At 46.3% G+C, this 24,883-nt stretch overlaps 1 protein-coding gene across 4 annotated transcripts in view; it reads left to right on the top strand.

Moving 5' to 3' along the window:
- The window catches only part of CTBP2 (C-terminal binding protein 2), a 133,618-nt gene that overhangs the window by 45,406 nt on the left and 63,329 nt on the right, over nucleotides 1-24,883 (top strand). Inside the window, exon 1 of one of the 4 annotated variants that reach the window (XM_038141526.1) lies at nucleotides 16,111-17,406. The exons of 2 other annotated variants lie outside the window; for them this stretch is intronic. The gene's annotated coding sequence lies outside the window, so the exon portion shown is untranslated. Of the gene's footprint in view, nucleotides 1-16,110; nucleotides 17,407-17,449; nucleotides 17,544-24,883 lie in introns of those variants that run through there. One more of the 4 variants, XM_038141527.1, reaches the window with a different exon arrangement.

Here is a 24,883-nt window from a genome sequence, read left to right as displayed (position 1 = left end):
TGGCACGTTGGTGATGTGAAATGATTCCAGGGGAAGAGTGGATAAACATTTTTATATTGAGGTGTCTAGTGAGGGAAAGTTTGCATGTAGACAGCCTTTAAATTAGGGTTAGGGGGTCTCTTCATCTCTGTCCAGGATTTTTTCCTGTTTCCAACTTGTAATCTGTGGGCCAGGTTTGTAAAAGCTTTTCGAAATTAATCCGTTCGAAAAATGCAAATAAGAGGGCAGCTGAAGGCAGGTCTCTGCTGCCTCGGGCAGTGAATTTGGCTCACGGTTCCAGTGTTCCCACTCAGTTCCCAGAAGAAGGATTTGAAAAGGAGAAGGAAAAAACCCCACAACAGAGGAATTGCTGCAGGTGATTCAGAGGGCGATGCTGCTGTTCCATCATTTTTGCTGCTCCGCTCTCTCGGTGGCACGCTGTATCCTTGCCCATGGACACAGCTCCTCCCTTGGCTCTTCTCATCATCTGTAAAGATGCTTCCATGTTTTCACAAGAGCAGAAAGGCGTGAAACCATCCTTCCTGCTCTCTGTAGTTGCATTTTTATTCTTCAGAGGTTCCCATTCTCCAGTGATGAACCACGGGAAAGGTTCTGTGGGCAATTGTGGGGTCTTTGAGGAGGAAAATACAGTAACTACACGGACTTTTTGCTTTAGCTATTCAAAAGTTGCTTTTTAAGTTTTGCAGCTTTTAGGTATAAAATGCTGATGTTGAAAGGAAATCTGTGGGAATTTAGCGACCAGACAGGTTTAGCCAGTGCCTTCTTCATTCACGACTAGTGAACCCTCAGTAATTTTTAGCAGACCTGAGGCATTGGAAGGATGATCTTTGAAAACAGGCAGAAGAAAACAGCCCCAGTTTGCACTTGAGAAAAAACTAGAGCACGAACATCCAGTGGGCAAAGGGAGCTTTAAAATGTCCCAGTTCTGGACAAGCTTTGGTCATCATTTTTGTGGTCCAGAAGGCTCCAGGGTTCAGGAGCTTCTGTGCTTAAGGGGTTGGTGTTGAGCATAGCTCCACTGCACATCTGTTGGTTGGTGTTCCTTGGGTATGTGTTGCTGCAGTGGGTGTTACTCCTGCGTGATGTGTACGTGGACAGCCTCCTCCTAGGAGTATTCCATGTGCATGAAGCCTGTCTCAGAGCCCTCAGCCTGTTTGTAGCCATAGGGAGAAAATTCCCACTAACATTGTTCTGTCAAATGCTCTTTGTTTAAGTCTCCCAAGTTTTCTAACCACCTTGTCTCTTTGTTTTCAAGTCAGTAGTTTTTAATTGTGAAAGCTGTGGTGTATTGATAACTATTGGGGAAATTCCCTGAGGCTGCTGAGCAGGAATCTGCCTTGATGGCAGAGATACTTCCAATTTTTAAGCAAAACAGCCTGTAAATTGTGCCATCAACTAACAAGTATGGGATCCCTGCTGTGTAATGTGTGGGATCCTGGAGTATTTTTATTTCCAGGGTGATACCCTCATGGTAGCATGTGGAGCTACAGCTGGGCCGCCAAGGAGCATCCTGCTTTGGGAAGATGAACAGAGAATATGTTCCTCAGGATTGCCATGCCTAATTAGCCTCAAGTTCTGGTATTAGGAGATGTTAATGAGCTGCAGCATATAAACTAACCGCAGGAAAAAACCTTTTTAATGGCTCTGCCAGCGGTAGGAAGAGGAGTGCTGCTGGGGGAGCTGACTCACAGCTCAGGACTGGTGGCACTGGGCAGGGGGTGGCCATGCCCAGCTTGGCCACAGGGACCTTGTGGCACCCGTGGGCATGGCCCGTGCTGTCCCTCAGAAATGAGTCTCTCCAAGCTTTGCAGTTGCAGGGAGGTCTGGTCATTTTCTGTGAAACAGTTTAATTAGCACAGAGGTGGTCTCTGTTAGTCCTTATTTTTCTTGGTTTTGAGGATGCATCCCTGGAGGTGACCAGTGTATCCAGTACTACAGGCTAACAGTGCACTACCTGTTCCTGTTTGGATGTTATACTGCATTTACCATTAGTTTTCTCCTTTTTTTCCTATAGTGGAGATAAAGGTTTAGAAACAGAGATAGGAGATTTAATTTATTTGTGCTTCTGTATCAAAATTCAGAGAGACTTTCAGAGAAGTTTGTTCTTTCTGTTTCATTTTGACTCCTTTGGCGCTTTTCTTGAGAGGCAGGTGAGAAAGTTGCGCTTCCATTCTCTCTCCTTTCCACAGACCTCCACTGTGCACTGTTTTACCATACCAGCTATGCTGTTCATTATTTCAAAAAAGTGTCCTATTCATGGGTGAGCTGAGCTGCTGCAGTGTAAGATTGTTATTCATCATACTGGAAAATATGCCTTCTTTTTTTTTTTCCATTGCTTTGAAATTGTGTAAAACAGACATGGGGGAAAAAAAAACAAACCAGCTTGCCAGGCTCTTAAGTGAAATGATTGCATTGAAGAGCAGAGTTGGAGAGGAGCCAGCACAGAACCTCTGATCAGGCAAGAAGGGAAAGGATAACATGGCCACAGCGAGGGCGTGAGGCTGGAGAAAAGCTCTGAGAGGAAGAGCTAATTGAGGAGGGGATTCAAACAAGAAATGTTTAATAAAAGGGTGTTGGTTAGTTAGTCGTGAAGAAAAGTTGTGTGTGTCAGGTGGGAATTGGCAGAGAGAGGTGTTAAGAATGCCTCTGTGGAGCATCTGGTAGACCCTGCTGGGGATGCTGCCTGTACTGCTAACCATGACACTGGGAAATTTAGGCTGAATGTAAAAGAAAGTGTATTTTATTTAAAGAGAAAAATTTGTCAAACTTCATGGCCCAAAGGTGTGAGTCAGTGAGGTCCTTCCAGCCGTGGAGACCTGGGTTGCTGTTGGGAATTTGCCTTGGGTGAGTGGGTCATTTGTCACATTTCAGCTGTAAACTCAGAGTGTGTCTGCTGGAGCTCTGGGTTATCCTGTTGGACCTGGTGGAGCTCATCTGTGTGTGCTGCAGAGCTAGCCCCTGGTCCTGCAGCAGTGGCCAGGGATGAGCTGCCCGTGTCATCCTCTGCCAGCAAGGGGGACAGCTCCTGATGGCCACTTGCTCCAGCACGTGGCCGTTCCAGATAGGCTGCAGATCAGAGTTCCTGCCAAAGCCTGAGACATGCACGTGTTTCCAGGATGGATGATAAACTTCTGAGTGCTCAGTTCTGACAGCAATAAAACTGCTGGAGGATGCTCTGCTTGGTTGTTGTGTGGGCAGCACAGTGAGGTTCTCTTTGGAAGGTACCCTCCAATCCTGACTTGGTACTCTACAACTGCCGCTGGAGATTCCAGAGGCACAGAATAGTTTGGGTTGGAAGGTACCTTAAAGGGCATCCAGTGCCACCTGGGTGGGACATCTTCCACCATCCCAGGTTGCTCCAAGCCCTGTCCAACCTGGCCTTGGATACTGTCAGGGATGAGGCATCCCCAGCTGGGATGGAGAAGGCCATGGGGCAAACGGGATCGTGCTGAAATTGCCTCTTCTGGAGACTGAGGGGTGGTGGGACTCAGCTGTGCCTGCAGCAGGGGAGAGCAGGGAGGAGTGAGGGGCACTTGCACCCCCACCATCGCTGGTGGATGGAACACCTTCCAGAGCTGGCAGCCAGCGTGGAAGAAAGCAAATAAAGAAAAGCCATCCCCATTTCAAGCTGTGGTATTTTGAGTTAGTTAAAATATTTATCTAAGAAATCTAATGGGGTAATGTAAAAATGTAAGTTTATTAAAGTTCCAAAGAACAGGAAGAAAAGACAAAAGGCCTGGGAGGGATACCACAGTGTTTTCATTCTTTTAATGATTATCTGGTGGGGTTTTTAAGTGCTTGGGGATGAAGGACTTACTGTATTGGTCTGACTACAAAGTGCTCACAGAGCCCAAGTGTAACTGTTCCGGGCAGGGCTCATTTTCTGATATCCTGGATTCTTGAGCTCTGTCAGTGTAATACCAGCCATTCCCCATCCTATTTATTGCATCCAGCTTTTTAAGTAATGGGCCAAGTAATGATGGCAGATGCTATAATCATTTTTTTGTTAATGATTTAGAGCTCTATTTGCACAATAATTAATTCTGCACAGCTCCCTGGCACAATACAAGAGGAATGCTCTCCTAACTTTTTACTCCACATGTTAAATGAGACTACTGAGCCTGGAGGGTGCAAGGCAGTCCAAGGGTGAGCCTGGGAGCTTCAGGCCCAGGATTGTTGTAGCCTGATGGGTGTCAGATGAGCTTAAATGTTGTCTGTGGACTGTACTGGATGTTTGGAAGAGCCCGCTTGGTTCCTGATGGCAGCACAGCTGTACAGCAGCAAATGCAGACAGTGCCTGACAATCCCAAACATTTGACCCATCCTTTCTGAGGGGCAGATGGATCCTGAGAGCTCTAAAAACCACTTGGAAGAATCAGCTCTTGGTGTAGGAAAAGAACCAGACATGTTCTCTGTGTACTTCCAGGATGACCAAAGTGGTGTTTGCGTGGGTTCTGTTGCTGCTGCAGCTCCTGGTCACTCCAGGCAGGACTGGTTTTGTTCCTTGCTCAGTTTTGCCTTTTGTCTGTTTGGATTTTCAGCTGATGAGCAGAAAGGTCTTGATTCACACTTGGCACAGCACGGCTCTGATCTCAGCAGCAGATGCCAGATGCTGCCGGAATACAAAGAAATAATGAAAATAACCCGAAATGTGAGTCAGCTGTAGGTGTGATGGGGGTGCCTCCTCTGCTTTGTCTTCCTCTGGCATTTCTTGCTCCATCCACTCTGCCTTCAGCTTTAGTCTCAGCTCCTCATTTCTCCCCTGTATTCTTCCTCCAGCTTCATTCCCTTTTGTCTCTCTTTTCTGCCTTTTGCCATTCTCTTACTGCCCACTCCTGTGCCATGACCACGTGGTGGGGGAGTGATGTTCTCCACAATGATAATGAAAAACCTATTTCCATTCCACTTCAGTTCCCTGGCACCCCCAGTACCATTTTTAGTGCCATCTCAGCAGCAGACAATTCATTTATGGAAATTCGGAGTGTTTGTTCCTTCTCTAAGCACGACCCTGAGTACTGGTGTCATTGCAGAAGTGCTAACTGCAGCCAGTACCTCTTGGAAAAGCACTGAATCACTTTATTTCTTCATTGTGAATCACTAATTTTATTTTCTCCTAATGCTGCATGGAGTTTCTCTAGTTCTGGAGGTCACTGGAGCCTTGTAACTGCAGCCAAAAGCGTTTTAAAAGGTCATTGTGCAGTGTAGCAATGCCATCAATCTCCTGTGCCATTATTTTATCTAAAAAGCTGGATTTGATATCCATTTTCATGTTTAAAGCAAAATTACTGGCAGGCTGCCATATCGTGTGAGGCACAGAGAGTGGGAACTTGTTCATAAAGGTTTAGTATGAGTGTGACTTTTACATATTGGTTTGGGATATTTTTCAACAAATCAAGACCTGCTGGGAGCCAGGTGGGTTCTGAATGGGTTTTTTCCTTCTGAATTGGTCTTATTTTGTTCTTTCATTTCCAAGTCAGTCTGTAGTCTAGCTCAGATAATGATTAGATCTTTTTAATTGAAGTCTCATCAGCATCAAACGCTGGCTTGCCCAGAAATACCTTACTTTTTGGCTTATATATGTATATGAAAAAAAGAAAAAGAAGAAAAAACTTTGAAAATAATAGTGGAATGTAAGTCTGGGGCATATTGAATTAATTTCCTGTTCCACTTCTGCATCAGCTAACCAGACAAATAACCAATTTGTTAAGGGCTCTCCTACTTCCTTCAATCAGTTGCTCACAATACACTTTTTTACATTTTATTTCCTGGTTTTTCCATTTCAATTCCTTACATCCCCTGCAGGTCTCTCTGTTTTGGTGCCAACAGCAACATGCCCAGTGAGGGAGGGCAGGGTGTGATCCTGCACCTCCCAGCTGCCCCTTCCACCCTCTGGATGAGGGTTTTCTGCAGGGACACTGGGGACAGCGAGCTCTTTGGTGCACATCCCTTGGGGAATCCAAACTAAGGAGCTCCCTGGTGCTGTGTCTTCATTGCCTCGTTGGTGGCAGCAGGAATTGCAGCTGTTGTGGGTGGGTTCCCAGTTTATGGAGCTGTTTCTGAAGTGGGAATATCACTGTGGCATGGCAGGGGGAAGGAGGGAGGTGTTGTGGAACCCCAGAATGGTTTGGGTTGGAAGGGACCTTAAAGCCCATCCTGTTCCACCCCTGCCATGGGCAGGGACACCTTCCACTATCCCAGATTGCTCCAAGCCCCATCCAGCCTGGCCTTGGACACTTCCAGGGATCCAGGGGCAGCCCCAGCTGCTCTGGGCACCCTGTGCCAGGGCCTGCCCACCCTCTGTGTAAAGAATTTCTTCCCACCATCACGTGTCAGGGGCTGTACTGGGAGCAGGATTAAGCAATCTTAACACAGGGCTTTCATTATTTTCCTCTCCTGGTGCATGATGGATTCCTTTGGAGACTGGTACAGTGCTGGTTAACAAAGTGTGGTGTGGCTTTTTGCTCCATCCAGTGCATTTTGTGGGTTTATATTTGTGTTTAGGAAATTGATTCTGGACACTCTGCCAGGGATGTCATTCCAGAGAAATGGAGGCAACAAGGAGGAAAAAACCAAACAGCACTCTGGGTTTCTGGGTAAGCTGCCTTAACTGCCAAATGGCTCCTTGAAGAGACACAATCCTATAGGAAAATCTGTAAGAAAAATAAAGATATGTAACCTGAGAAGTCTTGAGCAGAAGTTGCAGAGGGCTCCAGTGTTCTCTGATGGAGAGGGGAGGAAGTACAGCCAGTCAGTTGCAGTGTTGTGGAGCATAATAAATACTTTACTACCACAAACTATCTTTTGGTTCCTAAACAGCGCGGGACAGACTCTGCTCTCAGATTGTGTCCCCACATTTGTGACTCTGTGAATATCCAGGGTTGAGGACAGAATTTGGGTCACACACTGCAAAGTCTGCACGTAAAATACTCCAGAGCCACACAAGAAAATTCTCCAGGCTGGCTCTGCCCTGGTGCATGGTAGGGTGGCAGTTGTTCCCAATCTGATGGTATTTTGGGGGTGACCATAAAAAAACTTTGGTCTAATGCTGGAATTTGATAAATAGGATGAATTGGACCATTTCAGTGCTGATACAGTTTTGATGTATATTTTGAAACCCACTGCAGCCTTGGCTGGCCAAAAAGGGGTGGATAGAAAATGCTGGTTTATAGGGTGAGCTCACTAGGTGCAGCGGGTTAAAAAATCCTTGTGGAGGGGAAATGACTTGGGCAACTTTTTACCATTTGAGTTTCTTTTTTGCAACGAAGCCAGAAAGTCAGTGGGAAACTGGGGAGGGAGTAAGTGTGAAAAGCAGCAGCAGAAATCTCCTCATTTTCTGGTAATTGTGAGCTTTCAGACCAGCTACCACAGTAACTTTTACTTTCTGGTTTTCCTGCTGTCATACAGTAATAATTTTAAATTTGTCATGCTGGAGGGAGATGCCAATATCAAACTGAAAATGAAGTAAACGCTTTTGATTGGAGTTGAAAAGGAAGTGTTTCCTGCTTTAAGCTAAGTTTTAATTTAACCTAATTACACAATAATGCAATCGGTGTTTAGTTAATCATGAAAGGTGAAAATTCAGCAGAAAGGCAGGAGGCACATCCTCACCCAGCGCATGGTGTGAGCTCTGTGGGTTGGCAGGGAAATATGGAATTCCTGGCTTTACAGGTTTACATCTGAGTGACTCTCCATGTCCCTTCATGTGCTTTTCCCTCTGGGACTTTTCCAGAGCTGTGTTTAATACAGAGCTGCTAGGACACCCGTGAGTTATGGGATAATAATTCCGCGTCAGATACTGTGAGAGTGAAGCTTATTTTACAAGAATGCCCTTTGATGGAAGTAGGGCCCCTAATTCAAACTTGAGTGCGTTCTGAGAGACATCTACATGCACACAATAAAATCCAGGGAGAACAATTTGCATAGAAAAGCCAGGAAACAGCTGGGCTTACAGACAGCTCAGATTTTAGGGGTGGTTTTCTGGTGGAACAAGGGAAGAGTCAAGCAAAAGAATTTAAAACCAGACCATTTTTGAGGACTTTTTATAATATTGCATATGTTAGAATAATTTTTAAAAACACAGCTGTGTGCTGGCTGCTTTAACCAGGTGGTTTTACCTTACATTAATATTTAGATTGTTTTTCTTTGTAATTATCAGCCAACAGTAAAGGTAACAGACACTTACTTGTCTGGCTCATATATGTCTGTATTTGCTCTTACTTTAAATTCTTTCCCATAGATACAATTCAGCACAATCAATGCCAACAAAATTATTTTGAAAGCAGATTAGATTAAATATCTCATCCCTTACTGAGCTTCCCATTGGCATGTGAGATGATCCTTAGAGAATTAAGATCTGTTTCAGGGACAGAAATGTTCACATGAGATTGCACAGCCTCTTGCTGACCATTTTTTTCTTTAGATATTTGACAGAAGTGCCTGGCCAGGCTAAATTCAGCTGTTTTTATATTTGGGAAGGTTGATGACTAACACCAGGAGGGGGGAAAAAGTATCTGGGAAGTGTTTTTCTGTACAAGCTTGTAGGTGGTTTTATTCCAGGTTGTCTTGCTGGTGGCTTGGGACTTTCCTAGAAGGATGTCATGGGATCATGGAGTCACAGATTGGTTTGGGTTGGAGGGAACCTTAAAGCCCATCTAGTTCCTACCCCCTGCCATGGGCAGGAAGCCAGGCTGGACCAGGCTGCGGGTCAGGGAAGTGTTGGGATGGGACAGCTGTGTGAGCTGGACCATTCCCAAATCCCTGCTGACTGGGTTCTGCATTGGGAATATCTCAGATTCGGGGCTGATTTTAGGTGGAATTGTGCTACTCTTTGGTGCTGATTTAAGCCAAGCCCTTGCCCTTACAGAGCCAGGAGGATGTTTTGAACTGGGAGATGAAAGGATGGTGTGGAGGCTGTGGATTAGAGTGCACCCTGGGCTGCTCCCCAAAATTGCAGTGCAGGGAAGGCAGAACAGCCTCATCCCCTTGTTCTTCCCCATCTCCTGGACACCTTGAAGCATCAACCCCATCATCCAGAGGCACACCCACACCTGCTGATGAAGCTGTGGCAGCACTAATGGGTTCACTGATGGCACTTGGAAATGAGCCTTTCTTCCCTGGGTTTTGGTGGATCTGGCTGGTGTCCATCCCACACCCCTCTCTGCAGGGGTAGAGCCAGGTCTGGCCGTGCACGGCAGGTGTCTGTGGGATTTGGCCTCAGAGTCCTGGAAGCAGGATCCTACCTGGCCTTTACATTGTGTTGAAGCAGGCTGGTGCAGATTTGTGCCTAATAAATATGAAATCTCAGCCTCTCCCTGCTCTGCCTGTGACCAATCCATGGTTTTTATAATCAAAATAAGTCCCAAGACTGGAAAGCTGCCCACCAGAACGCTGGGTTCCAGATGGTTTAGGGTGATAATTTTGTATAGGTTTATTAGGGTGATTTGGTGTCTTTGCTACTTCATGTACTTATCGTAGCAAATAATTTAATGGAAAATGAGCGATTTCTGTGAATCTGGGAAAAAAGTTTGGGAGTTTCCTATTGTTACTGCTTTTGTTGGGTTTATTTAAACCACGAGTCACTCTTCTTAGCCCAGCAAAAAAGGGAAGGGGGACGACACAGTCAGCAGTGATTTATTTCTTTAATGCATTTTTAATAAGTAGACCCCCAAGAATGAAGCAGTGGTGCATAATTACATTACCCTGGCCACAAAACTTGGGCTGTTCCACTGTGAGCGGGTTATTTAACACCTGGTGAGCAAAAAGTGGGTGCCCTGCTGGGCTTGGAAGCTGGCTCTGGCTCCGGGGTTCACATCTATTCTCTAGCAGCAGTTTCTCAGTTGCTGAAATGTTTTTGCCTGGACTTTGCACCAGGGGTTCCTGCAGCTCTGCTGCCTCTCCTGTGTCCCTGCCCTCCCTCTCCTGTACCTTCATGCACTTCCTTCTGAGGAGAGGCTGTGTGGAGAGGCAGGAGCTCTTTTCCAGATTGCAGTCTCCTAAATTAAAGCAAGCCAAATCGATTTGAATATTACATTTGCCTACAAGGACCTCCTGCTAACTTCTGTGTTTTTCACAATTGCGTTTTCCTGGTTTTGTTTAGTTTTTTTCATCTTTATCACTTCCCTGCTGCTGACTAAAGGAGCTACACAACAGGGGAAAGTGTGACTAACTCACTGCCTGCACAGGGGAAAGAGTGAGGCTGCTTCTACACATGCTGGTGATAAATGCACAGAGTAAACAGAATGGAAAAGTGGAGAAAAACACTGCTTTTTTCTACAATCTCTTTGCTTTTTTTTTATAGCAATGTTAGTCATTCCTTCCAGCAAGTACAGGTTAAAACTTTCCATCATGAGATTTCTTGCAGGAGAAGCAGTATCAGCTGAAAATTTGTGCTTCCTTCTGAAATTGTTTTTAACGTCTCTTGTTGTGAGAAAGTCCAAAAAATGTTTTCCTTTTACTTTCAGCGTCTCCTTTGGTTTGACAGCAAGTCACAGAGATGCAATTTTTCTATTTCTCCCGTGTCCTATGTCATCTTGGCAGCTATTTCCTATCTCAGTTGGGAGGGAAAGCATTTAATCAATGGAAAAAGGGCAGGGGGATTCACCCAGGAATTGGTTTGAAACTGGTTTTAGCTTTGGTTGGAATGGAGTAGATTCCAGATGATGTGGTCCCTTTAATTAAGGGACATCGTGCCCTTGTTTTAAAGCCTGCTGAAATCAGTGGAAAGATGCCACGGACTGCAACGGGCTCTGGAGCAGGTCCAGTCTCCTTTTGTGGTATAGAAATGCTTCTTCAACAATTTAAGAGCTTGGAGGGGCTGAATCAGAAGCCAACAAGTGACCTGCTCATGTATTAGGTCAGGAAACAGGTCTGAGCTCAGCCCCCACTGATTCAGGTGCTAATGAACTGTCCTGTTTTCCCTTCATGTAGTGTTACAGCAGACCTTCTTTCCTATTTTTCCTTCAAGTATCCCAGCACGGCTTTGGAAAGGGAAGGGAAATCTAATTTGTGTGTAAATACAGTATTGTGGTGTTTGTTTAATGCCTTTGTTTGCTTTGAAAGTTCATCCCGTACTAATGAATTTACAAAACCTACATTATCCATAAAACTGTCGCCGGTGCAGAATCCTGTAATAACTCAGATAAAGTATTTAAACCACGAGTGAGTTTGCTGTATCCTTGAGTTGATAAATTGTGTAGCTTCATTTGGTAGGAATCAGCAATTTTATGTGGCAATTAATTTTAACGGCAGTAGGGAGCCAAAGGACTGAATTTTTATCCTTGGTTTTCTGCACATGTAGGGGAATATCCTCGTGGTTACTGTTCAGGTTGCTGCCCTGGGATACAGTGTGTGTGTGCAGGGAATGGCACTTTACAGCCATTATGGCCACGCTGCTCCAGTTCATGGTCCAACCCTCAGGATAAACCATTTTGGGGATTTCTCATCTCTTAAAATATGTCAGGAAGAGGGCAGATGGCCAAAAAATCCCTTCCCAGAATCTATGTTGCGCTACCCCCTCTCTACTGCATGAACTTGCTGGTTGCCTTTTTCATTGTTTAAGTCACCACCATCAGGGATGATGCCAAAATCATGAACTTGGAGTCAGAGAGGAAGAGATCAAGTTTTTCTGAAGTGATTCCCATTGTTTGTTTTCCCTTTGCTGGTCTGTGATATCAGCCTGGAAACATCCCGTTTGTACAGTTGGCTGCGAAACTGTAACTGTGTAGGATCTGATCTGGGAACCAGGAAAGCCTTGATTCCAATCTCAGCTCCTGCCACCAGAGGTACATAGTGGAGCAGGTCATTTGACTTGATAATTTATGTCTGTGACACTGACTGCATCCCCAGCAGTGTGCACAAAGCACCGGAGTTCCCCTAAAGCTAAAATTTGTATTGAGGCAATAAAAAATGCCACAGGAGGTAATTTGAAAGGGATTTATTTAAGATGCTCTTAAGTAGCATCCACATTTTGGGCTTTTGCTGTTTGTGAAACAGGCTGGAGAAATTTGGGGGCATTTCTGGGAAAAACCAGACAGACGTCACTGAACTCATGGGGTAAATAAGGGTTTATCATAGAGCCAAAGGGGTTGGCCTCCCCTCCATGACCGTGGAGCTGTTGGTGGCTCTGTGAGTGCCACCAGGGATTTGTCTGTGGCTGGGTGTGGATTTCCAACATCATCTGTGTTACAGCAGTTCCCAGAATGGAGTGATGGCTCCAGAATGAGGTTTGGGGAAGTTATGAACAAGGTCGCGAGCCTGATGGAAATTTCATTTTGTTCCATATTTATTCTGCTGTTTGGGGTTGCACAGAGCTGCTGGTCTGTAAAATGAGGTCACAGCCAGGAAAGAAAGTTTGGGAGCTGTTGCTTTAGAGCTTGGGTTGAAATTAATTATTTGTGTACCTCAGAGAGTTGCACTGGTTTTTAAACAAGGCAGCTGGGTTAGAAAGCAGGGGGAATTCATTGTGAAACACTTTTTGTGATGGCCAGCACTTGAACCTTGCACTCCCTTGGTGCACCACCAACCAGAAATTTAAAATTGGCTGCCCAAAGTTGGCTGTGTAGTCACCCAGATATTTCATCGTGTTATTTCAGAAATCCCAGCGGCTCCAGATGCTCCAGGGCCGTGGAAGAGTTCATTGTGGTCACAGTTGGAAAGGTCTGGTGTAGTTTGTGTTATACTCCCACATGCTTAGACAGGAGAAAGGTGGATACAGAAAGGAAGGCCAGAATAATACTGGTTTGAGAAGGAAAAGTCTAACCAGCGTGGAATTGGATGTGAAAAATGCAAAACCAAAGGTGTCAGCTTGGTGTCTTCAAAGGAAAATATTATCTTATTTTTTCTAAGATGAAAACACTTATGAAGTAATAATCTTTAAAAAGCTGAGTCCTCCTCAAACACCAACTCAAAATGCCGATAACTTGCAGAAAGGAAAATCATTATTTTCATGCACAAAACCTGTGGGCTGTGTGGAAAGCAAAAATCTGACAAAATAGCTGAGCCAGGTGCTTGAAAGTGCTTTTCAAGGGGATTTTTCTGTCCAGGTGCTTATATATGCTTTCCAAATGAGATTTCTCTGTTGGCCCCTCTTCCTCACAGCTTCCCCATCACCCATTCCCTCTTTTTTCTGCCATGAGCTCTGTCATGTCCCCACCACCCTCCTGCTCTCCTGGTTCAGTGTTGCAGGATTATTTTCAAGGTGAATGTTGATATGCAGGCCGTGTTCATGAGAAATGAGTCATCTGTGTAGCTTTTGAGTTGTGCAGTGCTGACTCTGGGCATATATTTGTTTTTGTATTTGTTGCGCCCTTCTGAAAAAATCCCAAACAAATATTGCAAGGTGTTCTGCTTCGGCTGGAATTGCTAATTCATCTTTCAATCGCTGTGCTCTGGGGATATTTGGTGGAGGGAGGAAGAGCAGCCCTCCCTCACCATCCCTGCCCCAGGGATGCCACGTGGGAAGCTGTAGGTTGCTCCTGCTCCTCCAGCTGCAAACTCAGCATTTGAAAGAGAAATTCTGCCTCATTTTTATGGTTTGACTTGTGACTTTGTTGTTGCATGTTCTGAGTTCCAAGGAGAAAAATAAATGGCAGGAAAGGAAAGGAGAGTACAGTTTCTGTATGCTTCCTGCATCTTGGGGACCCATGCTCCGTGTTAGCTGCTGATAAGGAGGTTTTAAACCCACGGGTTTTAAAATGTGGCACATAGGTAAGGACCAGGGAAAACAGATGCATTTTTTGTCTCTAAAATAGTCATTCCCTGGCAAAGACTGTGCCATTTGGGACACCTCTGCTCTGGAGACAGGCTCTCTCTCTGAGAGAGCTGGTGTTGTTCAGCTTGGAGAGAAGAAGGCTCTGAGGAGACCTTGGAGTCCCTTCCTGTACCTAAAAGTGCTCCAAGAGAGCTGGAGAGGGGCTTTGGGTGAGGGCCTGGAATGACAGGACAAGGGGGAATGGCTTCAAACTGACAGAGGGCAGGATCAGGTTAGGTATTAGTAATTATGAGGCACTTGAAGCCCAGAGAAGCTGTGGCTGTTTCATCCCTAGAAGTGTTCAAGGCCACACTGGGCAGGGCTTGGAGCAACCTGGGATAATGGAAGGTGTCCCTGCCCATGGCAGGAAGTGGGAATGAGATGAGTTTTGAGGTCCCTTCCAGCTCAAACCAGTCTGTGGTTAGGCTGTAGCTCTGTTTGTATTGTGCTACGCTGCTGGTCAAGGTTTGGATAAAACCACTTCATCCATCTCTCACTTCAGTCAATAAAACATGTTTTGATTAGGAAAGCCTTATGTCCATCCTGTTCCCTGTCAGATGCACCTTCCTGGTCCTCAGGAAGGGCAGTGTTCATGGCTCAGTTCATGGCTTCAGCTTTGAAATGCTGAAGCTTCCATATCGTTCCTTCCTGCACTCTCCTCTTCATTCCCCAGCTTCAGCCCCCTCTTGAGAACTTTGCATTTTTAGGGAGCTGAAGAAATTCATCTCCTGGGTTCCTTTGGTGACACCATGACCGTGGGTGCAGATGTTTATGTTCAGGAGTCCCAGAGCTCCTCCCTGCCTGCAGTAGGTCCACGTTCACGTTGATGTTGTACAAACCCCAGCCTGTGTGACCGTTTTCCCTGCTGGCACTTCAGACGGTGCCTACGAGTGTTGGCAGCCACGCCGGCGTTGCTGTGGGCTGCCCCAGAGCAGTGATTGTGTTCGCCTGCTCCCTAGCAACTTGGTGTGCTGGTTCAATTACAAAGGGCTCGGGAAAACGCGCTCCATCTGGTTTTCCAACCCCAGATGCGACCACCCCAAAGAGTGATCTAATTCTTCTCTATATAGACTTGAAAACTTCTCACCAGTTGGTGGTGCGGGAAATCAAATAAGAGTCCTTAGGAGCAATAAGATCCACATGCTGGCCTAATTGCACATGGAGCTACACTGCTGCTCCTGCTCCAGTGTGTTTGCAATGCTGCTCTCAAAGGCGTATTGTTAGGCGAGGGGAAAAACCCACAAATCTTAATTTGAGAAATAATTTAATGTGGGCCAATAATTAGCTATTCACCATTGGGGCCCCTTCGTGTCTGGTGTGGTGTGTGAGGAGAAGGCGGGCAGGGCTCACAGGCAGCCTTGGTCTGTAGGCCAGGGGATGTGGAATGGGGTGATATCTCATCCTGCTTTTCAGCACAGTCCTTTTAGTCTACACTAGATCATCTGAGAGGGTTATTCTTGCTTTAATGTGGTTCAGGTTTTTTTTTAATTAAGACCAAAAAAATGGTGCTACTTTCCACCTCTGCAGACTGAATCAGGATAGGACAAAGGGGAGTGGTATTAAACTAAATAGGGGAAATGTAGGTTAGGTATTGGGAAGGAATTGTTCCCTGGGAGGGTGCTCAGGCCTTGGCACAGGGTCCCAAAGAAGCTGTGGCTGCTCCATCCCTGGAAGTGTCCTAGGCCAGGTTGGACAGGGTTTGGAGCCACCTGGGATTGTGGAAGGGTGGAGCTGCGTTATCTTTAAGGACCTTTCAAACCAAACCCCTCTATGGTTTTGTGATTGTGGGGAAGGAAAGGCAGAACCCCAACTGGGGAGTTACTGAGGAGTGGGAGAGTATCACACAACCTTGACGGAATGCTGAAGCATAAAATTTCCTACTTCCTCTATTCTGCAGGAGATGCCATCCTGAAATTCCTGGTTTAGGAATTTTTGTTGGCTTTAGGGCTGGGGATCAGACCATTATCATTTTAAGTTTGTCCTGAGGTGCCAGCAGCTCATCCTGCCTGGCCGGCATTGCGCGAAGAGCCAGTGAGGGAAGGTCTGAAACCAGCTTCCTATGCACTTAGAACTTCAGACTGAGCTTTATCGAGGGGGTGCCAGCCTTAAACACAGGCTCTGCCTGTTGGAGCGAGCCCCGGTTCGCTGCGGGGGCCGTTTTCCATCGGGGTTTCCTGTGGGAGCCCCGTGCCGCGCACAGGAAGCGCGGCCAGGCCCGCGGCCATCGGCCTCCCGGGCGGGCACAGGGAGCGGTGCCAGCCCCCGGCCAAGGGCACGAGAGCCCCGGGCAGCCACCGAGGTGCTCCTGGCAGTCCGCAGGACAAATAAAATCTACAGAAAGGCACGACCCCTTGGGACCCGTGTTTTGTCAACAAATCAAGCGGGTGCTATTTTAAGCCGCTATGTACCTCACGCTTCCTGTTTTTCAGAAGAAACTTCTTGTTTTTTCGCTTTTATGTTGACGGATTTATTTTAACGGCTTGTTCCTGAGCTGGTGTGAAGGACTTTTCCCTCCCACGAGCAGGGAGGGAGGTTCCCTGGGAAGGACAGCCTCATCCCCCTCCCAGGGCGGCTTGGAGGTTCCTGGGTGCACCAAGGGGACTTGAAGGTGGGCAGCTGTGGGGCGGCTGTCGAGGGGATGGTGCTAAGCTGAGCCATGTGTGGTTCTCTTTCGAGGAGCAGTGGCCCGAACCAGTAAGGACAAAGTAAATAGTGTTCATTTCCTGCTGACCTTTTAACACCAACAGATGTTTTCTCTTACAAGTACCATAGGCCACTTCAGTCCCTGACCTCATCAAGTGGGCTGCTGCCGTTTTCATGCTCAGCAGTCTATAAAACTCCTTATTTAACCTGTTTTGCTGAGACCTGCCTGCAGAAATGGATCTCCTACCTCAGGCAAGACCTGAGTGCTTCTAATTAGAAATGTAGTATTTGTGACTTTCTTTTCTCTGGATGGACCAAGCACTTCCTCCTGATTTTTGTCCTCACTGGAGGATGACAGATGTTTCCTGTGATGGGCTCTATCAGGCAGCTGGGGGAAGTGAGTTTCCCTTTATAATATTTTCCCTAGCATTCCTCACACAGGTTGGATTTGAAACCCCATGGTTGGAGCAGTAACTCCATCACCCTTATCCCTGTTTGTGGTGGTTGAGCAGGATGAATGAGATCTTAGAATCACCTTCAAGCTCAAAAAGTAGAACGGCAGTGCTGGAGCTGGGTCTTTCATCTGTGTGGAGCCATCCCAGGACCTGCTGGTGCCTTCTCCTCTCTTCCCAATGGGTCTTGGTCCTGCCCAAGGGAATCAAGAGGATTTCAGCTCCATCCCGGTCTACTCTGCTTGGAGATCACATCGGTGTTAATTTTTTTACCATGGTGTCCTCCTCCCTCCCACACCACCTGTGGACGGTGATGGGTGGGGATCCCTGCAGGAGTTGAAGCAATTTGGAATGCAAATGTGGTGGGAAGAGCAGCTAAGCTCTCATTCTTGACACGGGCCAAAGAACACGCAAGTCTGGCCATGACTTGTGTGCCCCGGAACATCAGAGGTGCCTAGTTCATCCAGGAGACATTTAAAGGTGATTTCTCTGGTGGATTTCCTGGTCAGAGCCTGTGTTCTGCCAGTCCTGCCTGGAGACCATGGGAGCAAGCTCTGCAGTGAGGTAATAATGGAGGAGGGAAATGTGGAGGCTGACTGCTGCGTGTGCCATCAATTCTTTGGAGACCTTTCCCTGCTGGTGAGGAGCCTGTTTCCAAAGTTGACGTGGCAGTAGTGTCTCATGGGATGTCATCTAGTAAGGTGAGGTGTCTCTGTGTCTGGGATGACAAAAAGCCCCATGTGGTGCTTGTGAGCCAGTTTATTTGCTGTGCTGTGCAGTGCAAAACTTGTCCTGGGTTCAGAGAGCAAATCCCAGAATCCTACATTGCTTTGGAAGGGAACCTAAAGCCCATCCAGTCTACAGCTCATCCTAAACCCCCTGCCATGGGCAGGGACACCTTCCACTGTCCCAGGCTGCTCCATGCCCTGTCCAGCCTGGCCTTGGACACTTCCAGGGATCCAGGGGCAGCCACAGCTTCTCTGGGCACCCTGTGCCAGGGCCTGCCCACCCTCACAGGGAACAATTTCCTCCTAATCCTTCTGGTCTTCTCTGCCTTTCCTGTGGTGGACATTGGAGGTATGAATAATTAGCAGTATGATTTTCAGTTATTGTGTTAAGCATCTGGAAAGAGATGTATGTTAATCCAAAGTTCACAGATTTATCTTTAAAGACTCCTGTTTAATAGCATACTAAACTTAAGTTGATAGATACTCCCAGGTGGTCACTTGTAGGGTTTTTGTCTTTCTCTAAAGAGGTATTTTGTTTTGTATTTGTTTTTTCAGTACTCTTTGTTTGTACGTGGTGAAAGATGTTCAGAAGTTTTATTTCATGAGTTGTAATTCTATCCAAGAGCAGGCATTTCTGTGCAGGACAAGGGGAAACAAACCCTCTGTGAGTCAGGTTACCCTCCTTTTCCTGTTAAATCAAAAAGAGAATAATGCAAATTCTTAAAAATTCCTGACTACTACCCAAACATTACCATTTTTAGAGTTTCAAGTTTAGAGAAAATGACTCACAGGCACTTTTAATAAAGGATTGCTCAAAATAGAGTGGAGTGTGATTCACATTAAAGAACGAAGACCGAAGAGAGGCAACAAAGCATCCTTTATCTGATGCTCGCTCATCCCCATGAAGCTATTGGGAAGGAGATGCTTGGGATTCTCCTCATGGCACCTGGCGTTGGGGGAGCAGCATGCAGAGATCCTTCCCATCTTGTTTGTTGGGTTTTATTGGTCAGTGTAATTAAGCAATGCCTAATTGTTGAAGGCAGCCCTGAAGATGACACCTTTGAGGCTGGGGTAGAAGCAGATCTGCAATTACAAACACCCTGCCTTTTGTTCTCCAGCACTGACTGTGTGTCTAGCACCACACTGGGCTATTCTGAGTTTTAGGGTCACCATGGCAAGAGAGATGTCCCATCCACAGCAGTGTGTTGCCTGGAGGGACTTGGAGTGAGGAGCCAGAGCTGGCTCTACCTGAAAGCAAGGAGCACTCATAAAAAGCTTGTAACACAAGCCTTGTGAGAAGAATTGTTTAACAAATAGCCAGATAATCTAGTTTGCCTTTTCTACAGTGTTTTAGTTTGCCCTGCACTGGCAGTCAGCCTTTCCCAGGTTTGCAGAGATTTTATCTTGCCAGTTTGCAGAGGTGGCTGCTGGTTGTGGAAAGCATCCCTGACTTACCAGGAGGATCACTGGGCAAAATTGATTTTATTTGGTACATTCATATGCTGAAAAGCAACATAATAGCGTCTGCTTTGCTTCCACGCCAGTGAGGGGGAAGTGCCCCAACATGTGCTGGAGACTCTACACGAGTCTGAGAGGCAACTGGACCATATCCATCACCAGTGTAATTCTGACAGCATCGCTTTGGCTGACTGAGCAGGACCTGCAGAAATGCCTTAGGTGTACGTGCTGATGTATATTTTGTGGCTGTCTCTACTTAAGTGCTGTACACTCCCCGTGAGCTATGAGAGCAGAGACCTTCCCCGTGCTCCTTGCAGCTTCTTCAGTTGATATATGGTGTTTTCCCTCCTTTTTGTCAAAGAGTCCTCTGTCCCAGAGATAATGCAATTGCTATTCAGTGCCGTGCAAATACTCTTTTGTATTTGTATCTCTTTTCTATTTAATTACACTGTATAAATGTCCTCAGTAAATTTGATAAGTTGGGTGAAGGATATTGATTTTTCGAGTCTCTCTTGTGCTGGGCTCCTTGTAGTAGCAGCAGCCATTCCCCAGGCCTGTTTCCTGAGGAGGTTTTGAAGGTTCAGTGTTTGAGTAGCTATGGATAACAAAGGAATTTCTTTCCCTACACTCACATTTGATCTGCTGATTGCAGGGTTTAAGGCCAGAGAGAAAACATGAGTGTTGGGTGCTTTGTTTTTTAAAGCCTTAGACTCACTTCTTTTGCACAAGCAGGTGGGAGGGGAAACCAAGAATAGAGCCATTGCCTTCATTCCTGTAAATAAATCCACGAGCTCTGGGATTAAATGAGAGGGGGATGCTCCCAGGGTCACATGAGGTCCTGGGGAGCAGTGGGAGGACCCTGGAAGTGTTCAAAGGCAGGTTGGATGGGGCTTGGAGCAAGCTGGTGTAATGGTTTGGAGCTAGCCAGTGTGTAAGGTCCCTTCCAACCCAAACTGTTCTGTGATTCCATGATTCTGGGATTTGCAGCGGGGCAGGGCCCCCCTCACCCCTCCATCACCCCGTGGCTGACAACAGGGCAGGAGGGGAAGGAGAGACCAGTGAGTGTGCGGGGAGGCAGAGAGGAGGGGAGGGAATTTGCAGGGCTAAAAGGGGAGGACCAGTGGTCTATTTTTAACTGCAGTTTTGAATGTGAAGTGTCACCAATGTTAAAAAAAGCTCCTGGTAAATGGTGGGGAAGATGCAGGCGATAGTGCAAAGCCAGCTGCAGCTTTTTGAACTGTTTGCTGATGTTTGTGAGGAGGCTGCACACACTTGATTCGTGGTGATGTCTTCATTTTCCTTTCCTCAGCCCCAGGTCTCCCTGTGCCAGTGACTTTCTTTAAACAGTACTTAGTTCTCAGCCTCGTAAGGTTATTTTTTGTTCTTTAAGAAGCAAAGAAGAGAGAAATACAGATATTTGTGCACTTTCCTTTTGCGCTTGCTTTCGTCACATTCTCTTGGAACATAATTTTTTTTTTTTTTTTTTTTTTTTTAATGCTGAAAATTGGACGCTGATTTCTTTTCTGGCTAATTTCCATGTATTTCTCAGACAGGATTTTTAGCCTTGATCTATAATGCAGGCCTGTGGCTGTTCTTGCTAAAAGTTTGATCCCACCAGGGCTTTCATTATAAATCCTTATTTTCAGTAGCAAATTGCTGTCTGCAAATGCCATCTCTCAGAGGTTTGGGTGGGTAGGGGGGCACTGTAGGTAGGTAGGCCAGGTCCTGCGCCTCTCTGCCATCCTCCCCAGCTTCCCCAGGATTTGGGAGCGTGAGGTTTGGGCATGTTTGCTGCTGACTGCTCTGAGGAAGGAGGCTGGAGCCGTGGCTGTCACGCCAGTGATCCGTGGGATAATGCATCCCCAAGTCGTGGCTGTTTCTGTCTATTGTGTCACCGATCCGCGCAATAAAGGGACCCGAGTAGGTGTTGCTGCAATAAACCCTAACAGCTCTATAGGAGCCGTCACAGTTCATTGCATCAATAATCTGTGTATTAAGGCGTCCTGAGCAGGCCTGGGCGCACAATGGACCGTTATGGCTCCAGATGAGCCTGTCTGAATTTAGGTCAGTAACCTGAGTGTTGTTAAATCCCAAAATTGCCCTGCTACAGAGAGCTGGCAAGGCTTGGAATAAAAATGTGTAGATTATGCAAACCTGGTGGTTGCAGAGGGTACTCTTGGCTGAAGGTTGGTAGTGGGAGAATTACTTAATCTTATTTATTGCTGTTATCTAAACCTATCTCTGCTCACTTGGCTCCCTCCTTCCCTCTCCTTGGACTGGGTGTGAGTGATGCTGGAAGGAGAGGGAGAGGGAGGGATGGAGGGATGGGATGGGATGGGATGGGAAGGGCAGGAGGAGGCAGCGTTCAGCAGTTGAGCTGCCCTGCATCCCGACACGGGCTCTTTCCCACGGGACTTCATGGAAACACTCACACATTTCCATCCTGCCTGTGCCTGTGCCTGACCCCATGGAGCTCAGTATTGTCTGGAGCATGGCAGATCTCTGGGGGCTCCCCAGACCCTTGATTACTCCAAAAGCCACCCTCCATCCTCATTGCTGACCCATTTCATGATCCAAGCCCTCCTTGGTGCTTGATGCCCCAACACCTGGCTGGGCTCTTCTCCTCTCTGCCGTTCTTTGCATCCTGCCCCTTCCTTCCTTTCTCATTTCCCTCAGACAAGGCCCTTTTGTGGGTAGGTGGAGGGAGAGGAATGCCTCCAGCGCCGGCCGGAGAGCCCAGTTCTCATTGTGGGTGTACGCCTGAATGGAGACGTAGCCTTGAACTCTTGAACTCTCTTTTTTTTTTGTCGAGTAAAGCTGCTGTGTGCTGAAAACAAACAGGACTCACTCCGGTGGAAAGAGATTTGTATAGTGGGAACAGGTCTCAGACCATGAGAAAGGGGTTTTTCCATGTTTCCATTCTGAGAGTTTCCATTTGAGATTTTGCCAGCAGTTGGGCAGCAGAAGATGAATTAGCTGAGCTGTTAAAGGTATTACACGTGTTTCCCCCTTCCGAGACTTGTTAGAACATATTTTCTTCAGTGATAGTAATAAGTGTTACAAACAAACCACAGTTTTCCCCTTTGAATATTCCTTTACACAGAGCATCGTCTACATTAAAAAAATAAGTACGTTAAGCAACATGAATAGCTTCGGGCTATTTTATTTCATGTTGCTAAATAAGTCAATGCAGATGAGTGCTTTTTATGTAAGAGTGGCTTGTAAATACAAGCGCTAAGATAAGGGCAAACTATAACTCCAGAGATTTCCTGGAGACAGAAGAGTGTCACTGCTGCCTTTCACTATTCCCAGTCCAGGCAGAGATCCCAGGACAAAGATTCAGAATGACTGAATTTGTGCTGTGTGTGGGGGAGTTCGGTGTGCTGGAGGAAAGCTGAGTCTCCTGGTTTGCTGGGGCAGGAGGAGCTTCATCTTTGCTCTTCAGATGAGTGAGGCTCTTCCTCTGGGTGAATGGTGGAATCTCCTGCAGGGGTGAAGGTTCCTCCTCTGGGCCTCAGATGGGATTTGAAGAAGTGGGCTGGTGTGATCTTTTCCCAGCATGATGTGTGGGTGTCCATGTAATATTTAATTGTCTGATCCTGATGGTGGAAGAATTAAGAAATTAGGAGTGAAGGCTAGAATTCCAGACATGGAGACACTCCAGCTGTGTGTCCTGTACATCTGTAGGGCTGGGATGTGGGTGCCTTCATGTCCTTGTCAGGTAATGCAATGCAGCAGCACCTGGTTACAACTCAGGACACTGAGTATGCCATGGCTTTGCCTGTAAGGGTATGCTCATCCTTATTTTATTATTTCTTTTGATTAGGAGTAGTGATACAGAGCCAAGGACTTGCAAGAGTCTCAGAGATGAGTGGTCCTGGTTGTAGTCTTGGTACTTTGGCTTGGGCTCCCAAGGGAATGTGCTGATCCTGGGGTGGTTCAGATTTTTATCGCTGCTCTTGCTGTTTTCAGCTTTCTGCTGAGGAGGAATTCAGGAGTGACTTGTGAGTATTGCAGGAGTGTTTGCTACATGCAGATGTTCAGTCACATCTTGCAGGGCAGGAGCTCCAAGTGCTGCTGGGGTGCCTCTGCACACCCTGAGATCACAGAGGAAGATGGGCTTGGGGAATCAGCAGCACAGAGTTGTGGGGGTGGGAGAAACACAAGGATTCACCGGGGCATGGGATGTGTGTGGCAGGAGGGGGTACAGAGGTTGGCTCTTGATACATGTGGCTCTTGGCCCCGTGGAGATTTTGGTATGCAGCTCATACTCAGGAAGTTTGGCCATCCTGATTACTAACATACATATATTTGGAGATGTATAGCGAGATATCTGCCTCTTTCCTAATTTGATTTGCATAATATGGGGAGAGGAAAACCACTGGAGCAGGGGAGTGGGTGGCTTTGTGTGGTTCCCTAGCCAGAAGAAGCTGCAAGCAATTTACAGTTCACATTTAGCAGTATTAGTAGTCACCAGAAGGAGACATCTGAAGGTAAGTGGCCATGTCGTGCCTCTTGGCACTGAGGAAGCTGGATTTGCCTTTGTTCAGCTCCAGAGATGGATGAGCTCTCCCATCTAGCTCCAGAGATGGGTAATGATGCCACGGCACAGTTTGCAGTTGTTCTCAGTTAATCATGTTCACAATTTAAAACATAAAGTGCAATTTGTGAGAGGGAAAAGGATGAAGTTTGCTGTGTTTTAGCTGGGGAGGGCAAGAAGTGAACTGAACAAAACCAAACCTTGGAAGCAACAATAGCTGCACACCAAAGGGTTTATTTAAGCAGGGCTTTTTTCATAGCTGTTTCATCTTATTTTCTTTTTGTCCTTGCTCTTGCTTGCTCATCTATATGCAGCATATGGAAAGGTTGAAAAGTGGCAATTACTAAATGAGAGTCGACAGAAACTGTTCTCCAGCAGCTCCAGATGGGGTTAGTGATGCTGTTCCCAAGCTGCCGGCGCTTCACTCCGCAGTATAAAATGCCCTCTAATGGACAAGTAACTGCATAACTCATCCAACAAACCAGCAAACACTCATTTTTCTCAGTATTTCTGATCTGCTGTGCTGCTTTTGGTGCAGGAGCAACTAATGGCTTGAGTAGAGAAGAGCTTTTGGTTACCCAGATGTGCAAATAGTGAAGGTTCACCTTTCTCCAGTGTTGATCTTTGTGATTAGTGCAAGTCAGTAATTTGTAATTTAAGGAATTTTGGTAAAATGTAGAATAAGATTTTATTTTCCAGTATGGCAGGGACCCCTGGAGAATGTAAAATTATTCATGTGTCTTTTCCTCTTCTTTCATTTGAAAACTTAAGGCTAGTTTTTCAGCCTTTTACATGCTTCAGCAAGATCCGTGTGCATGTTATCAGCGTCAGATACTTAGAAAAACAAGATAAGAGAGGTTGAAGGAGGCCCATGATTAATTAGCAAATAGATTAGGCACTCTCAAAGCTAAGTGGATAATTGGGGTTCAGCTCCTGGTTATTGTTTTGCCCTCCGCCAGCCTCTGAAGGCTGTTGGTGCAGGGTAAGCAGAGCATCGACCTGCTTCACTTCTGGTGCCAGGAAGAGAGATGACAGTTATTTTCTTTAAAGCAATTTTCCTGCTGTCTGTTGGGGTTGCTTGTTTGTATTTCAGCTTTAGGAATGAAAGGAGTGCCAGTTCTGGTATTTCCTAGTTTTGCTTGAAAGCTCGCAGAGGATCTGTGAAGGGCTGTTACTACTTGACAAGGGAGCATTGTCTGGATCTTCTTTTCTCAAAGTCAAGAGCAGATCACTAATGTTGAAAATTGAAATAGGTAAAAGAAGTTGAAAATAAAAGAGATATCTCATTCCCCTCTTTTTTGTACCATGGCTATTG

The sequence above is a fragment of the Motacilla alba genome, chromosome 6 (genome assembly GCF_015832195.1).
Source record: "Motacilla alba alba isolate MOTALB_02 chromosome 6, Motacilla_alba_V1.0_pri, whole genome shotgun sequence".
NCBI lineage: Eukaryota > Metazoa > Chordata > Aves > Passeriformes > Motacillidae > Motacilla > Motacilla alba.
The sequence above is the reverse complement of the archived record's forward strand: the minus strand, read 5'-3'. Positions and strand labels throughout refer to the sequence as shown.